General features: G+C 36.8%; 1 pseudogene; it reads right to left on the bottom strand.

Moving 5' to 3' along the window:
• LOC102829074 overlaps window positions 1–16,332 on the bottom strand; it is a 78,289-nt pseudogene continuing 61,957 nt past the window's right edge.

The following is a 16,332-nucleotide window of genomic DNA, read 5'->3' on the forward strand; positions in this document are numbered from 1 at the left end:
TTATTTTTCCACCAAAGAATTATTAGCTGCCTGATTTTCTCTGATGTACCTGTTGACTTTCCTGAAAGGTTTTTAAGAGTTTATGAATTAATTTAATTTAACCAAACTTTGATGAAAGCTTTTTTATTATTTTTTTAATAAAACACTTAACTACTAAAAAAACAAAACAAAACCAAAACCTGGGGGACATTATATTGAATGAAATAAGTCAATCACAAAGCAACAAATATTATATGTTCTCATTGGTCATTAGTGGCTATGAGAATGTGGGGGAAAGGCAGAGGTGCAAAGATTGTAGTCTCTTCTAGTTTTCAGAAATTACAAAGGTTGTATTAAATATGGGTGAAGTTATCTCAGCTTGGCTGATATAACTGATGCCAACAAACTGTGCATAGGGAAAAAGAAGGAATGGGCAAATGCTAGGTTATTTGTGGTTTTGCAACAATTTTAACAACCTCCAAAATTGGGAGGGGAGCTACAGATGCTGATTCAATGAATTTTCTTGTTTTGAGGATTTAGAGACATATTCCTGTGCAACAATACAGTTATGTAGAGTAATATAGTTTGTCAAGTTTGCTGAGTAGTGCCCAGGGTCTTAAAAGTTTATGAGTGACTTTCAAAGATTCAACTATTGACCTTTTTGTGTCTGGAACAAAAGAGAAAGGAGGATACCCAAGATTAGATAAGAAACTGGACTCTAGGGCTAGTCATCTAAATGAAATAGTGCCTCTTTCATTTTGAGACCAGAAGAAATAGATGGTGCCTAGCTACCACTACTGAATGATCGGATCCAGCCCGTAGAACCAATTTGGAATGGTTCAGTCATGGCTTACAGAAACAAGGGCACTGTACACATTGCCTAGCAAACACATTTCTTGCACCTCAGATTTTGACCCCAGTTGAAAACAGGCAGTGGTGAAGATTGACAGTCCCAGGAACCCTATACTGTGTCACTATTAGTCAGAATCAACTTGACAGCAATGAGTTTTATATAAGATCAAAGCATAAATAGTTATTTTAAAGCACAAATGAAAATGCAGCGTGATTAAGTAAATGGAAGTGAAACAACAAGGACAGAAATAATGAGAATGTTCACACAATGTAACCACTGTCACTGATCATTATGTCTACAAACTGGAGTGGGGCCAGGTCTTACTGTGTACATTTTTGCAAAAAAATAAAGAAAAACATATATAAGTGAATAAAATGAGCCTGTAAGTTCAAGAAAAATAATAATAGCATTGAGTTTTAAGTGAAAATTCAAATATTGGAAAACTGATAAAAATAGGCATGGCATTAACAGATGTACTTCTTTGAAATAGTAAAATGGAATGTGTCAACATTTGAAAATCCTGAGTAACTCAGCAAAGCAATATTTTCTAACTGGCCAATTCATTAAGTTATAAGATCATGCATGCTTAAAAGATAAGAGTACAACATAGGTCAATGGGATTTAAAATAGTGAATTTGAAATCTTGTATATGTCTCAGATTTCCAATTGTTAACCAACTTATAAGCAATTACTACTTACTGAGTTTTGATATAGCATCAAAAGAATATCTGAAATTACTTGAAGTCTATTAAAATACTCCTGCTCTTTTCAAATAAATAGCTATTTAAGCCCTAACTTGCTTCATAGTATTAAGATTTTCAAAAATGTAAAACAATTCTATTATTCTTACTAACAATTTGGTAGCTCTTTTGGAAAAAATATATTTATCTGTCCTGAAAATGCAGTGTTTATGTGAACATATAATAGGTGTATCAATTATTTAAAATGATTAAAATGAAGTATTTTTAAAATGTCAGATGGATCTTGGCTATCAGCAGAGAATACCAGAAAGATGTTTACCTGTTCCTTATTGACTATGCAAAGGCTTTTGATTGTGTGGATATGACAAGCTATGGGTAATATTGTGACATATGAGTATTCATGAACACTCAATTGTGCTCATGAGGAACCTGTACATAGAACAGGAGGCAGTTGTTTGAACAGAACTAGGAAAAACCTAATGGTTTAAAATGAAGGACTATGAGTGCCAGGGTTGTATTCTTTCACCATATTAATTCAATTTATATGCTGAGCAAATAATCTGAGAAGCTGCATTATATGAAGAAAACCAAGGCATCAGGATTGGAGGAAGACTAATTAATAACCTGATATGCAGATGATACAACCTTGCTTTCTGAAAGTGAAGAGGATTTAAAATACTTATGGATGAAGATCAAAGACCACAGTCTTCAGTATGGGTTGCATCTCAATGTAAAGAAGACAAAAATCCTCACCAATGGACCAATAAACATATTAATGGAGAAAATATAGAAATTTTCAAAGACTTAATTTTGCTTAGATCAACCATCAACACTCACATCAAGAATTAAACGATGTATTGCATTAGTCAAGTCTGCTGCACAAGAACTTTTTAAAACGTTGAGGAGCTAAGATGTCAGTTTGAGAACTAAGGTGTGCCTGACCCAAGCCATGGTGTTTTCAATAATTATATGCATGCAAAGTTGGACAGTGAAAAAGGAAAACCATAGAATTGATGCATTTGATTTATGATGTTGAAGGAGAATATTAAAAGCATCATGGACTGCCAAAAGAACAAACAGATCTGTATTGGAAGAAGTACAGAGTGCTCCTTGGAAACCAGCATGGCCAAACTTCGTTTCTTATGCTTCAGACATATTATTAGGAAGGACCAGTCCCTGGAGGACATCATGTTTGGTAAAGTGGAGTGTCAGACAAATAGAGGAAGACCCCCAACGAGATAGATTGGCACAGTAATGGTGGCAATGGCTCAGGCATAGCAATGATTGTGAGGTTGGCCTAGGACCAGGCAATGTTTTGTCCTGTTGTGCATGGGATACCTATGAGTCAGTGCTGACTCGATAGCATCTAACAACAACAACAACAAATCAAATATAAGTATGTGACTGTTAATCATGACTTTAATACATTTTTTAAAAATTTGTTTTTGTTTTCTCTTTATGGACCCCAATTATCCATCAATTTCACTGTTTTACTGGTTGTTCACATTATAATTTTTCATTCTTTAACCTCATATTTGCTTATTTCTTTTTTTAGAGTAAATCTTAAAGCTTTTGAGTCCTCAGTATGATGTCCCTTTCTTGTGTTATTTATGTCTATTTTGGCCCACAGGTTTATATAATTTAATTAATCATAATCCTTGGCTGATAATATATTCTCAGTATTAGTTTATACATGACCCACCTTTATGTATATATATGTAACTGATTGGTTATTTTTAATAATGTACAATCATTTACAAACCCATCACTTCAAATCATTGATAGGACAGTGGTTGTAAAAACCCAAATCCTACCATATTGTTCCAACTACTATCCCATCCTCTGCCTCTTCCCATTCAAGATAATCATAATCCTGGGCCCCATTTTTACTGTTCTTTTCTTTCTTTTTTCTATGTTTTATTAATTTTTAAAATGTATTTTGTAGTGTTTATAAGTTTTCATTCCATGTATTCTATTCTTTTCTAGTAAAAAATATAGTGGGGAGGCAACTTGTAATGGTCAGTCCCTAGTTCTAAAGCATCAGTATCGTAGAACTCTTTAGTGGAGGATAGTTGTATTTCAACTATTGAAGTGACATAGAAGAATTACTTGATACTCACACCACCACCCCTCCACACACACAGATACATACATACATAAACGAACTATGCTTGCTTGACTTTTTTTTTATTATTATTATTGTTGTGCTTTAGGTAAAAGTTGACAGGGAAAATTTTTTTCCCATTTGACAATTTGTATATAAAGTGTTCCATGGCATTAATTGTATTCCCCACAATGTTCCATACTTTCTCTGCCTGAGTCCCGTGTTTCTTTTTTCTCTGGATTTTCTACCCATTTTTGCCTTCTCATTTTTGCTTTTATGTTGTCCTTTTGATCTTGCACAACTGATTGTTCTAAGGAACACATTTCTCTTGGGTGTTGTTTAGTTTATGAGTCTATCTTTTGTTTAGCTAAAAGGGGGTCTCAGGGAATGACTTCAGTAGCAAATCCAAAGGGTATCTTACAGCCATAATCTCAGGGGTTCCTATAGTCTCAGGCAAACTAGTGAGTCATATATATATTTATTTTTTTTTTTTAATGTTTTATTGTGAATTGTGTGATAGTCTAAATGGGAGAACATCAGCTTTACATTCATTCCATCATCCATCATTTCATTGGCATAGTTATCATCCTGTCCATGCATCCTCACCCAACCAAGGGGTGTACCCTGTAAACCTACACCCCCCCCCACCACCACAGTCCTCAGCCCCTTTCCATCTCCTGATCCCAAGCCCCCAGTTCCACCATCTCTTGACGTTGTCTTCTCTGCCTCCATCCCAGGCCTCTCTGGGTAGGATTCTGCTCTTTGCTCTTCTCCATTGATGGTCCCAGGGTCCTCCGCTCCTAGACTGACAAATTAATCACTCCACTCTTTGTTACAAAATGTCCATCTTTAGATTTCCAACCCTCACTATCAGTCCTGATAACAATTATTCACCATTGCATCACAAGAGATCCATCTATATTTCGTTTCATCAGCCCTTCCTGGACAGGCTGGACACCACTTACTGGAGACTCTACCTTCCTCCACGCCCTCTGGATCTAGGTTCCCTCTTGAAAGCTTGTAAGCCAGTCACTTCTTGCCTTTGTATCCCTCCCCTCATTTTGGGTAGCCAATGTCCAATTTGCCCATCCCTGTCTCCCCTTTGTGTGGAGGGGGTGGGTATAGTTCTTGCAGCAGGGACTTGTTTCCTCTTTTGAGCTACTGCATTTATAGGTGTAGGTCATGTTTATCGAATTGTATCAGATGACGCTTTTTTCTCTCTTCTTTCTTCTTAGGGTTGAGCTGTGTTTACCCAGTCATTGAAATCCAGTCAGATGGGCATCATCTGCAAGTGTGGGTGTTCTTACGTCTGTCCGGCCTCTTTTTATCGGCTGGCCACCCCCGCTCTCCACTCTAGACCTCTGTGGCTGTGTCACTGACCCTGAGCCCATGAGTCCCCAGATGTTGCCTCGGTACTGGCCGACCAGGTCTCCATCCAGGTTCACAGTAGTTTGCTGAACGATGTAGGGCTTAGCTCGCCCCTTTGTTGATATTCTTCGGACACTTCCCCTTCTGGGTGAGGTACGTGGTTGTCAGTCAAAGAGTATATTTCCCTTGCGTCTTAGTCTTGGAAGAGAATTTGCACTGAGAGGATCCGATCACTTGCCTTGATGTCTCCTGGACAGGCCACCTGTATGTTCTTGTGGTAACAGTCGGACTGACCTTATTGTTTTGTATTTTTCCTTTAGGTCCTTCTTTCAAGAGGTATCTTCTGGTTTTCTAGCTGCTCCCGGCTGGTCTGCTTGTCCTTTCAAATGGAGAAATTTCCCATCTCTGAAGGTCTGGTTGTGGTTCGGGCTTCCACCTATACTCCCATGTAATGCAGAGGCTCCTCAGTAAACCTCCTTCACTGGACACATTGTAGCCCCATTTTAGGTATTCTAATCAGTTATAGGCAGAAGACGGGCTTACAAGCTTTCCATGTTGATATTTCTGGTTATTCCTTTCTCTCCCCCTCCAGTGTCTGTTTTTAAATGTATTGCAAGGAAAACCAAGGTTCAAAAGACAGCCAAGCATCTTAAAATTATTCCCCCCTTTTCCCCATTTCATCCATGTCCCAGTCTCTGTATTCCAGAGCCCTGTTGTTCTAAAACTGTGCCTACATCATTTTTTACCTCTGTCCCAATTGGCCCATTTATACCTGTCTATTTATTCTCTCATCTGCTTTGTTCTTCGATTCCCCTAAGTCTCATATTTTTTTGTGAATTTGATTTTTGTTCTACATTTTTCTCCCACTCTGTCCAGAATTTTTTGTTGTGATCCCAGTCAAATTGGTAGGTAGTGGTTACTGGATACTACCTAATTGTGTCTAGTCTCAAGTTCTAGTCTCTAGTTCTTCTGTTCTCAAATCATGTAGTCAATCAGTCCTTTGAACTGGTTGCTCCTTTGAGTTTTTGGTATTTTTCATTCTCCTATGATACAGATATGAGGATTCCAATAATACACATGTAGCCCCTATATCTATAAAATATCCACAAGTAAGTCTATATTTGCAGGTTAGTGTAATCCTTTATAGCATCCCACACGTCCTCAGCATATCTATTTATGTATCCATTCATAAATTATTGTTTGTTAAAACTATTGTTGCAGGATTTTCTGTTTTATAAATTACCATTGTTGTCCCCTATCCTTATATTTCTCATAGTATCTTCTTTTGCCTGGGTTATTTTGTACTGACTGTCTCCATATCATATATTACCTTTTCCTTCACCATTATTAGCATGTGTCTTCTATCTAGTGAATATTCTTTCCGTTCTCCCCTCCCAACCCTTGTAGCCATCAAATATATTTTTTTTTCTGTATGTAATCATTTTCTTGTTTTAATAATAATGGTCTCATACAATACTTGTTATTTTGTGATTGGCTTATTTCATTCAGCATGTTGTTGTTGTTGTTGTTAAGTGCCGTCGAGTCACCTTCAACTCATAGTGACCCTGTATAGGGTTTCTGAGGAGCAGCCAGTGAACTTGAACTGCCAACCAACCTTGTGGTTCCAAGTGACTATGCAGTCAAGTACATTAAACCATAGCACCATACCAGGACTCAAGCATAATGTTCTCCAAATTCATCCATATTGTTAGATGTTTTACAAACTCATCATCATTCTTTATCATTACATGGTATTTCACTGGGTGTCTATATCAGTCTATCCATTTACTGTAGATGGTACTTACGTTGTTTCCATTTTTTTTTTTTTTGCTATTGTGAATAATGCTGCAGTAAATATGGGTATTCATATGTCTATTCAATCAAGCCTTTTATTACTTTAGAGTATAAACCTAGGAGTGGGATTGCTAGTAGAATTTCTATTTCTAGAAATAAAACAGGAAGTACCATACCATTTTCCATAGTGGTTGTACCATTTTATATCCCCACCTAGGATAAAAGTTCTAATCTCCCAACTTGGTTCATTATTGAGTACATAGGAAATAGTTAATATTAAAACTATTAAAGTGGGAAGGATCCATTTATACTGAAATTTAACTCTCGTGTCTCATAATTATTTAAGAATATGAAAGTATTTTTTTCTTTAATCCAGTAATCTTTAATGTCTGATAATTAATCAGATAATATAGGAAAATGAATAATTTATTTATGAAGGCTCTATATATGCAATATTTCAAGATAATGATATTTGTGTAATTTTAGTATGTTTAATAAACATAAGGTATACACTTCTAACTACTTGTCATTTCTTTATTGCAATTTTGTAACTGCAAATATTAGAAAATTAACCAATCAGCAAAAATACTTATTTTCATCAATGGTTACAGTTGTATCTCAGAAATTACTTTCATATAATGTGTAGCTTCTAGGTCTTCTTAACTTCTTATATTCAGTAGATCCTGGATGAGGATTTAGAGTCTGATTGATTTACTGTGCTAGAAAGCACTAATTTTCAGGTCTCTTTAAATCTTCCCAGTTATTTTATTTGGCTAGGTTCAAGCTCATGGAGTTATTATTGTTTCTGTTTCTGCAGTTTCCTCCAAAGGACACGTTAATCATGCATTTTATTCCTCTGGAGTTTTAAAGGAGGCCTCTGTTGAAATCATCTGCCATAAGGTAGAGTACATATGGCTGCTTTCCTCTCGGTATACAATGACCATCTATAAATATGGCTATAATAGATTCTCTTAAGGATTGGTTTTAGTGCACTCATATTTCATGATAGAGTAGATGGCTTGGATGGTTACTACCTAACCAAAAAGAGCATGGTCATTTTCCCTATCAGTGAAAAAGCCTGACTCTAAGAAGACTAAATTCTGTTGTGAAAACACATTACTGCAGAAATATGAATTAAGAAGCTCAACCTGAAGCAGCACTTCTTTAAATAACACAAACTCCTTGCTCTAATGGCAGCTGTAATTTGCACATTTGAAGCTGTCTAACGTAAATTAAGTGGTCACATTTAAAATAATGTCTTCAAATTTCTCCTATAATGTTACTTATTTACAGAAGAGTTGCTTTGTTAGAACTTCATGTTATTACTTTTCAGTTTTTTCCTTTCAGCTCATACATACACTTATGCGCTACATCCCATGATGCTAACATTAATAGGAATACATTTTTCCCACTTATTTATTTCAGAAACTAATGGTCCAGCTTTCTAGTGTAGCACAGCAGATAGTTGCTTATGTGGTTTTACTGATGGCACCAGAAAAAAACCCTCATTCACATTCTACTGACTATTTGAGTGTCAGAAATGTTATCATTACATTAAGAGTCTTTTAATGGCAATGTCTGCTTTGAAAAATGCAGGTAATCTCAGGAAGCACTGCAATACAGAGAGTGTGATCTACTCCAATTCTACCAAGTACCTGATACGTTCCACACACACTCTGCATTTTCTTGCTCATTCTGCCTCTTTTCATAGTCCACCCTCCTTCATGATCTGAAAGCAAATCTCCTTTTATCTTTCTAGAGTCAGCTCAAATGTGACCTCTCCTGAAAAGCTTCTGCTAATTTCCCTTAGCTAAATCCATCACTATCACTATTTTCACATTCAATGCATATTATTTTTATAATATAATATATTATAGCTATTATGTTGTTGTTGTTGTTGTTAAGTGCCGTCGAGTTGGTGCTGACCCATAGCGACCCTGCACAGGGTTTCCGAGGCTGTAAATCTTTACGGGAGCAGAACGCCTCATCTTTCTCCTGCGGAACAGCTGATAGTTTCGAACTGCTGACCTTAAGGTTCACAGCCCGATTCGTAACCACTACGCTACCAGAGCTCCTTATATAGCCTCATATTATTTGTATAATATAATATATATATAATATAGCTATTATAGCCTCATATTAAGCTGTAACAAGCTGGGTAATGGTAGCAGATCATGTGCACTTCTCCCATACTCCATGGGAACTTCCTCAGTTTCTGCTTTGGGCTGCCCCCCTGCCCATCCTAATTCTTGGACTGCCTCTTACAGTCAGGCCTTTGCACAGAGGACTCCCACTAATTCATATGCCCTTCAACTTTTCTATCTGGGAAAACACCACATGTGTTTAACAATTAGGACAATCTTACCTCCTTCTAAATGCTCTCCCTTCCAACTCCCACTTCCTAGTCTGCGGGCTGATTTATGTTCTCTGTGTTATAGGTTCCCCCTCTTTAACTCCCTAAAATTAAAATGAGTCTTTTTTCATGAGTTTCTAACACTGGACTATAAGTTGTCTACATAAAAAGACCTCAATAAACAGAAACAAGTAACAAAAATAAGTGTATTGATAAGTTCACCATCAAAAAGACAAACCAAACCCATTGCCACTGACTCTGTTCAAATTCATAGACACCCTAAAGAATAAAGTAGGCTTACCCAAAGTATTCCCAAAATTGTATATCTTTATAGAAGCAGACTTCTGCATCTTTTTCCCATGAAGGTTGATTTGAACTGTCATCCTTTAGATTAGCAGCTGAGATCATATCTACTCAAAACCCTAACAAATTATGCAACCTATATGAGATTCTATTTATTTATCTCTAAAAATAGATCAAACAGTACCCACTCTTCAAGGTTTTTGTGAAAAATTATCATAACTTGTATATAAACTATCTTGAATATAGTGGACAATTCCTATTTACATTCTTTCTGCCTGAAATAAAAAATTGATTAACGAAGTTATATTTCACAGATTGTTGTTGTTTTGTGCTGTACAGTCAATTGCAACTCGTAATGATCCTATTTGGCAGAGTGGAATTACCCCATATTATTTCGTTGGCTGTAGTCTTTACAGAATCAGATTGCCACATCTGCCGCCCATGGAGCAGCTAGTGGGCTTGAACCACTGACATTTCAGTTAGCAGCCAAGTGCTTAACCATTGCCCTACCAGCATAACTGGTGATACCTGCAACTCTTTGATAACAATGTCATATAACAATGTGTTTAAAGAGGCACTGTGGCAGAGGTAGAAAAGGTTATTTCTGGTATATAAAATGAGTACAATTAAACCAAAAAAAGAGGGGAGGTGACAAAATTCTTCTTCATAATGTTACAGAAGCTTTGTTTGACACTATTCTTTTGCAGGAATAATACTCTCATTCCATGTGTAAAAATGAATCTAATGTAAGATGCTTTATTTTTGTTCAGGACTTTGAACTTGTTCTTCCCAGTTCTGTCATGGCCAATGAAGTAAAGGCAGAACAGACTGGAATTTATAAGATGTGAGTGAACTGAAATGAGAAAAATTGTGGGTAGAAACCTTGTTTGAAAATTAATCTCCCTCTTAGAAAACAAGGGCTGTGTGCATATTGCTTAGCAATCAAATCTCTTGATTGACAGGGTCCTAAAATGGTACGTGGCTCAAAGATGGTGGCTGACCACATAGGTTTGAATGGTTTCCATAGTTCTGACATTAACCCATTCTCTTGCATCAGGTGACTGACAGAAATCACGATGCCTCTTCTAAGTTATTATTCCGGGGATTCAATTTGTTTTTTGTTTTGTTTTGTTTTGTTTCTTTCCAGACATTGTTTTGGTACATTTTATAAATTTGGGTCTGTTCTAGTTTTACTACACTGGCCATGACTGAATCAAGTTCAAACTGGTTCAAAACCCTGTTTTCATCATCTTACCTCTGTTGTGGCCCTGTAGAATAAGCACTGGGCTGCTAACTACAAGGTCAGCAGCTGAAACCACAGTAGCAACAACAAATTATATATAAAAGTAACAAATACCTAATTATGCTTAAAGCAACAATGTTCTTTTTTAAAAATTGTATTTAAAGTATGACTATATAAGTGCAATTACTATAGGATCAGCACTGGGCAGCAAACCATGAGGTCAGCAATTCAAACCCATCAGCTGCTCCTGGGAAACCCTATAGAAGGTCACTATGAGTCAGATCTGACTCGACAGCACTTAACAACAATAGTCACCAATGTGCCTAAATATAATGGCAATGGTCTATGTCTAGAAAGCCTCATATGAAAAACTGATATAATTTTGCAAAACTAGATGGAAGGAATACATAGAGTCACTATACCAAAAGGAAATGGTTGATGTTCAACTATTTCAAGAGGTAGCATATAATCAATAGCCAACGTTACTGAATGAATATGTCCAAAGTGCACTGAAGGAATTGGCAAAGAACAAGGCACTAGGAATTGATATAATAAAAAGTGAAATCTTTCAATAAAGTGAGGTGAATCTGGAGGCACTCACTCATCTATACCAAGAAATTTGGAAGACAACTATACGGCCAACTGATTAGAAGAGATCTATATTTGTGTCCATTCCAAAGAGAGGTGACCCAATGGAATGCGGAAATCATTGGACAATATCTTTGATATCCCATGAGAATGAAATTTTACTAAAGATAATACAGAAATGGCTACAAGCAAAAATTGACAGAGAATGTCCAGAGATTCAAGCTGGATTCAGAAGAGCACATGGAATGAGGCATATCATAACTGATGTCCGAAGGATCTTGGCTGAAAGCTGCAGATACCAGAAAGATGTTTACCTGTGCTTTATTGCTATAAAAAGGCTTTCAATTGTGTGGATCATGACAAACTATGGACACCATTGCAAAGTCTGTGTATTCCTGAACACTTAATTGTGCTCATGAGGAATCTGTAAAAGGACCAAGGGGCAGTTGTTTGAACAGAACATGGGAACACTGATTGGTTTAAAATTAAGAAAGGTGTGTGACAAGGTTGTAGTCTTTTACCATACTCTTTCAACCTGTGTGCTGAGAAAATAATCCGAGAAGCTGGATTATATGAAGAAAAACATGGCATCAGGATTGGAGGAAGACTCATTAACAATCTGTGATATGCAGATGATACAACCTTGCTTGCTGAAAGTGAAAAGGACTTAAAATACTTATTGATAAAGATCAAAGAGCAAAGCCTTTTCTATGGATTGCATCTCAATGCAAAGAAAACAAAAATCCTCACCACTGAACCAATAAACAACATTCTTATCAACGGAGAAAGATTGAAGTTGTCAAGGACTTCATTCTTCTTGGATCAACTATCAACACTCATGGAAGCAGCTTTCAAGAAATCAAATGACATATTGCATTAGGCAAATTTGCTGCACAAGACCTTTTTAAAGTGTTGAAGAGCAAAGATGTCAGCTTGAGGACTAAGGTGTACCTGACCCAAGCCATGGTATTTTCAATATCCTCATATGCATGTGAAAGATGGACAGTGACTAAGGAAGACCATAGAAGTTATGGTATTGGAGGAGAATATTGAAAGTGCCATGGACTGACAAAAGAACCAACAGATTTGTGTTGGAAGAAGTGCATCTAGAGTGCTCTTTAGAGGCCAGGATGGCCAAACTTTGTCTCTCGTACTTCACACATATTGTTAGGAGGGATCAGTCTCTGGAGAAGGATATCATGTTTGGTAAGGTGGAGGGTCAGAGAAAAAGAGGAAGACCCCCAGAGAGATGTATTGGCAAAATGGCAGCATCAATGGGCGCTAGTGTGCCAACAATTGTGAGGTTGACCCAGGACCAGGTAGTGTTGCATTCTGTTGTGTATAATGTTGCTATGAGTTGGCACCAACTCAATGGCATCTAACAATAAAAACAACATCAAGCTGCTGGTGGTCAATGGTGTGCTATGGAGTCGGTTCCAACTCAAAGTGAACCTGTATCAGGCTTCCAAGGCTGTATATCTTTACGGAGCAGAAAATATCATCTTTCTCCTGTGGAACAACTCGTAGTTTCAAACTGTTAACCTTGAGTTTAGCAGATCAACTCATAACCACTACATTATGCTACGGGTATATATATTTCTGATTTAAATCATGACACTCAGAAGACAATATTATGACCTTTTCATTAGTCTTAGGGTCCAAAGCATGAGCAGGTAATTGGCCTAGTATAGATAAAACAAGAGAGCTATAATGAACTTTGTCCTTGAAAAAATACAATCAAGTAAGTAAAACTGTTAATGTAGTTGCTGCATTTGATGAGTTCAACGGCTCTTTTGGGATCCATTGGCAATAGACAGTAATGAAGTGTCTCTGAGTCACTGAGAAAATCCCAGTTTAAGGAGATCAATTAATTCAACAAACATTAATTACAACAGGAGGGGGAACTGAAAGGGCATTAGTTTAGAAAACACTCTACTTCACATCAGCATCAAATAAGTCCTATAATAATTGTATTGTTATGATTATTAAATGCCATTGAGTTGAATACTGGAAAACCATGTATGGATGATAGAATGAAATGTTACCCAGTCCTGCATCATCCTCAAAATTGCTGACATGTCTGAGATAATCATTGCAGCTATTGTGTCAATTCATATCAGCAATGGGCTCTCTCACTCTCACTGGCCCCACATTTCACCAAACACAGTGCCCTCCTCTGGTGATTGAATCCTCCTAGTGATGTGTCCCAAGCAGGTAAGCCTGGCAATGTTCTGTTGTGATCCATAAGGATTTTGTTGTCTTATTTTCAGAAGTATATCACCAGACCTTTTTTCCTAGTCTGCTTTCATTTAGAAGCTCTGGTGAAACCTGGCTATTGAGGATGACCCTGCTGATAATTTGGAATGCTGGAAACATAGCTTCCAAATTCACAGCAACAAGCAAGCCATCACAGTACAACAAATTGACAGATGGGTTGTAGAATATTGAACTGCTAACCACAGGCACTTTTATGTGAGGTCTTCAGTGTTGGGGTACACTGCTATGTACAAGGAATGGATCAATAAACATTTACTGAATATATGAATTAATAACTTTAGTTACAGGGTACAAAGGAAAATGATTTTTATTGAAGATGTAGACAAAAACTTCACAAAGGATGTTGCAGTTAAGCAAGGACAGCACTATTTGAAACCTGAAATGTTCACAAATAATCCCATAAGGCTCAAGACTTGATCTCAGGCACCATACTCTTCTCGAGTCATTGATATACATTTCTCTAGGAAGGTTTCCCTTACCTACTTCCTACACTCATTCACTCCTCCTTCCCAAGCCTCATTTAGGTGCCTTCATTTGTATCTTCGACCATTTGTCTGTCAGTTTGTCATGTTGTGACTTGTGTGTTTCTGTGATACTGGAGGATATACCACAAGTATTTTAAATAGTAGTAGGGTTACCCATGGTGTACAGTTTCAACAGAGCTTCCTGACTAAGACAGACTAGGAAGAAGGAGAGGTAGTCACTTATGAATGGTTGAAAACCTATGAATATTACCAGAATATTGCCAGATATAGTGCTAGAAGATGAGTCACTCAGGTTGCAAGGCACTAAAAATATAACTGGGTAAAAACTACTCCTCAAAGTAGAATTGACCATAATAACATGGATGAAGTTAAGTTTCGGTACCCTCATTTGCTTATGTGGCACAACTCAAAATGAGAAGTAACAGAGGCAAACACCATTTAATAATCGGAATGTTAAATATGTGAAGTAAGAATCTAGGAAAATTGGAAGTCATTAAAAATAAAAAGGAACACATAAAGATATATATACTGGCATTAATAGATTGAAATAGACTGGCACTGGTCATTATGAACCAGACAACCATAAGGTTTACTATGCCAGGAATGACAAATTAAAGAAGTAAGACTTAGTATTCATCATCAAAAAGAGCATTCATTGTCAAAAAGATCATTTCAAGCTTTATATTGAAGTACAATGCTGTCTGTGATAGGATAATATCCATACACCTACCTTTTTAAAGTGTTGAAGAGCAAGGATGTCAGCTTGAAGACTAATGTGCACCTGAACCAAGCCATGGTATTTTCAATAACCTCATATGCATGTGAAAACTGGACAGTGAATAAGGAAAACCATAGAAGAATTGATGTTTTTAACTTATGGTGTTGGAGGAGAATATTGAAAGTGCCATGGGCTGCCAAAAGAACCAATAGGTCCATTTTGGAAGAAGTGCAAAGTGCAGCCAGAGTGCTCCTTGGATGCCAAGATAGCCAAACTTCATCTCTCAAACTTCAGACATATTGTCAGGAGGATATCATGTTTGGTAAGGTGAAGGGTCAGAGACAAAGAGGAAGACCCCAACAAATTGGATTGGCCAAGTGGTAGCATCGATGGACTGAAGCGTGCAACAGTAGTGAAGTTGGCCCAGGATCGGGCAGTGATTTGTTCTGCTGTGCACAGGTTTGCTATGAGTCGGTACTGACTTGATGGCACCTAACAACAACAACTAGGAAGACCAGTTATTCAAATTTAAACACCAACCACTAAAGCCAGTAATAATAAAATCAAAGAATGCTACCAACTTTTTCAGTCTGAAATTGATCAAACATGCAACCAAGATGAATTGATAATTACTGGTAATTGGAATGTGAAAGTTGGACACAAAGATATATGATCAGTGGTTGGAAATTAAGGTCTTGGTCACAGAAATGATGCTGGAGATCCATGACAGAATTTTGCAAGACCAATTACAATCAATGCACATATTTTTTCAACAAGATAAATGGTAACTGCACATATAGAGAAGTCCAATATAATCAGCCAAAAAAAGACCAGGGACTGACTGGAACAGACCATCAATTGCTCCTTTGCAAGTTCAGGCTAAAGCTCAAGAAATTAAAACCACTCCATGAAAGCTGAAAAATAATCTTGAGTACACACCACATGAATTTAAAGACTATCTTGAGAACAGATTTGATGCATTAGAAACTAATGACCAAACACCAGAAGAATTGTAGAATAACATCAAGAACGTCATACATAAAGAAAATAAAGTATCATTTAAAAAAAGAAAAGAGCAAAAAAATTGGAAGTCAGAAAAGACTCTGAAACTTGCTCTTGAGCATAGAGAAGCTAAAGCAACAAGAAGAAATGACTAAGTAAAAGAGCTGAACAGAAATTTTTAAAGGGCAATCGAAAAGACAGTCAAATATAATAATGACATGTGAAAAGATCTGGAGTTTAAAACAAAACAAAACAAATGCTCAGCATTGCTTCAAGCTAGAAGAAATGGAAAAAAAAAAAAAAAAAAAAAAAAAAAACCTCAACCTTCAGGTTACAATATTGAAGGATTCTATGAGCAAAATGTTGAATGATGCTGAAAACATCTAAAGAAAACATAAGGAATACACAGTCACTCTAACATGGTCACTGTACCATTGGACAGTGTTCAGTCATTTCAAGACATACTATGTGGTTAAGAACAAATGGCTTTACAGTGAGGATCATTCCCACTCCCTCCATACACACAGTAGACAGGGATGGGAAATTTGGACATTTTGTCCAATT

This window comes from Chrysochloris asiatica, unplaced genomic scaffold (assembly GCF_000296735.1).
Source record: "Chrysochloris asiatica unplaced genomic scaffold, ChrAsi1.0 scaffold00095, whole genome shotgun sequence".
NCBI lineage: Eukaryota > Metazoa > Chordata > Mammalia > Afrosoricida > Chrysochloridae > Chrysochloris > Chrysochloris asiatica.